Raw genomic sequence first — 2,852 nt, 5'->3', positions numbered from 1 at the left:
GCATTTCTTTGGGGGGCCGCACAGCCCTCCATGTGCTCGCCAGAGGTAGCCTGACTGCCATTAGGTACCGAGATGAGATCCTCAGACCCCTTGTGAGACCATATGCTGGTGCGGTTGGCCCTGGGTTCCTCCTAATGCAAGACAATGCTAGACCTCATGTGGCTGGAGTGTGTCAGCAGTTCCTGCAAGATGAAGGCATTGTTGCTATGGACTGGCCTGCCCGTTCCCCAGTCCTGAATCCAATTGAGCACATCTGGGACATCATGTCTCTCTCCATCCACCAACACCACACACCACACCAACTCCAACACCACACACCAACACAACAACACCATGCACCACAGACTGTCCAGGAGTTGGCGGATACTTTAGTCCAGGTCTGGGAGGAGATCCCTCAGGAGACCATCCGCCACCTCATCAGGAGCATGCCCAGGCATTGTAGGGAGGTCACACAGGCACGTGGAGGTCACACACACTACTGAGCCTCATTTTGACTTGTTTTAAGGACATTACATCAAAGTTGGATCAGCCTGTGGTGTGTTTTTCCACTTTAATTTTGAGTGTGACTCCAAATCCAGACCTCCATGGGTTAATAAATTTGATTTCCATTGATAATTTTTGTGTGATTTTGTTGTCAGCACATTCAACTATGTAAAGAACAAAGTATTTAATAAGAACATTTCATTCATTCAGATCTAGGATGTGTTATTTTAGTGTTCCCTTTATTTTTTTGAGCAGTGTATGTATATGTATGTATTAAAGGGATATTTGTATCCTAAGTTTACAAGTGGATCCCTTCTGTTGGACTTCACTGATACTTTGAAAAACTGAGGGTAAGCTAAGCTTTATAAATTAAAAATAATTATAAATAAATTATAAATAGTTACTAACTCCAACTTTTATGAATTGAATATTGTAGGAGATAATTAATTATTGTTCTGTTCTTGTTAGAAATGCCAACCCAATGAGCCAAGAAAAATGAATGAAATATATATCTACATGCTGGAGAAGAATATAATTCATTAGGTGGCCTATAATAAGGAATCCCAATAAACGCTATCATATTCTGGGAATAATTTTCTTCAAGTTTTTTCAACTTGGTAATAAATATTTTTCAGTAAGTATATTAAAATAAATACAATTTAGCCAATATATTTGAAAATGGGTTATATTAAGATTTGGTCTCCCCTTTTCTAACTCAGGTACAACTTTGGTTCAATTAGAACTTCATACCTTTTGAATACTACAGTTATTCCAATATAAACAGAGAGCTGTTATTTAGAAGTGAGTACAATTATACTGATGGGTCAATTGTCTGGCTTACTGATTATGGAGTGATTCAGCAGACAACTATTATCATAATGTGTTTTGATGGTCTTTAAAATAATTTGTAATAATGTGCAAGAGAGTATGTAAGCAGTTTCTTGTATAACTCATAAAATCATTGTCACATACAATATCAGTTTGTTCAAATAGGGATAATATGACCATATTGCGATATGCATATTCTTCTCTGCATCAATGTTCCTTCTTATTCATGCTTGTTTTATATATTTTTTGTTTTTGGATTGCACCCTGAAGAACACCCCTAAAGAAGTCGATATAGACGAAACGCGTTGGGTGAAAGCTCATTATATTGTTGTTTTTTTCCTTATACAAATAATGTTGAAATATACAATTGTATCTCCAATGTAAAAGAAAAGGAAAAGTTTTATGATAAGTTTTAAATCAAAATCTTTTAATAAAGAGATATATGTGATTCTAATATGGGTGTATAAATGTGTAAGGTCATCCTCTCTTTATATAACATCCACCAACAGTCATCTAATTATATCAGATTATAGAATAAGAGCGCTCCATAGAGATATTTCTTCTTTTATATATTTTTGATCCTTACCGACAAAGGATTCTCTCTGTGTTGAAGCTTGCTTTCCCGTTTGGAAATATAATAGTATTTATGTTAGTAAACTCAGACACTAACTGACATAAAGTAATTAGACATTTCAGTAGTGTATAATAAGAGCGCACTAAGGGAACATACTAATATATATATATATATATATATATATATATATATATTTAAAAAATAAATAAATCCTGTGCACATATGGAGCAACACTATATTAATGCCCCTTGCCCAATATTAATACCCCTTGCACCATATTCAGGGATGTCAGAATGGGGGGGCAGCTCGCTCCCCCCCAAACATGAGAGAGCAGGGGAGCAGCAAGCAGGCAGGTGAAATGCCACTGCCGCACCGCACCTTAAACTTCCTCCTCCTCCGCAGTCCAGGGGCTCCTGCTTCCCGATTTTTCCAGTGGTCGGATGGAGGATTCCCCTTAGCTATCCCATGGTGCTATGCTGTACCATTGTCAGCAACCTCTTCTCCTCCCACCGTACCGCCTCTCTCCATTTTCTGTGGCTGAAGACTCCTGGCCTCCTCCATGGTACCGGCTCCTCCTCTTTAGTAGCCCCGCCCTCTATGCAGTGTTTCTTCCCACAGAACTCCTTGAGGTAAGCACCCTTCCCTCCCGTCATTTGTTTTATTTTTATTGCTTCTGCTGCGCTGCAAGTTACACAGCAGCAGCATGCCAGCAGGCAGAGGAGCTCCGCCTCCTTGAGCTCTGCATGGTGCGAGCTTCCCGGCCGTCAGCTTAATGGAGGAGGATCTCTCCATGTGCGATGGATGTGGACGGTGGATCTGCTGAGCTTGGACAGGTGAGCAGGTACAGGGAGAGGAGGCTGGCTGTGGACTGCGTGGCTGGAGGCATTCCCTGTGACAGCGTGGGGGAGAGAGGGAAAAGGCTGCCTGGCTGGAGGCATCATCCCCTGTGACAGCAGGGGAGAGGGGA

The 2,852-nt window shown here is 40.7% G+C and overlaps 1 long non-coding RNA gene across 1 annotated transcript; it reads left to right on the top strand.

The window, feature by feature from the left end:
* The first annotated feature begins 773 nt into the window (after nt 1–773).
* On the top strand, nt 774–1,362 carry LOC134911409 (uncharacterized). The gene is made up of 3 exons (XR_010176543.1): nt 774–833; nt 952–1,117; nt 1,203–1,362. It is a non-coding gene; the product is annotated as an uncharacterized LOC134911409 (long non-coding RNA).
* The last annotated feature ends 1,490 nt before the right edge of the window (nt 1,363–2,852 follow it).

This window comes from Pseudophryne corroboree, chromosome 4 (genome assembly GCF_028390025.1).
Source record: "Pseudophryne corroboree isolate aPseCor3 chromosome 4, aPseCor3.hap2, whole genome shotgun sequence".
Taxonomy (NCBI): Eukaryota; Metazoa; Chordata; class Amphibia; order Anura; family Myobatrachidae; genus Pseudophryne; species Pseudophryne corroboree.
This window is presented reverse-complemented; position numbering and strand designations above follow the sequence as displayed.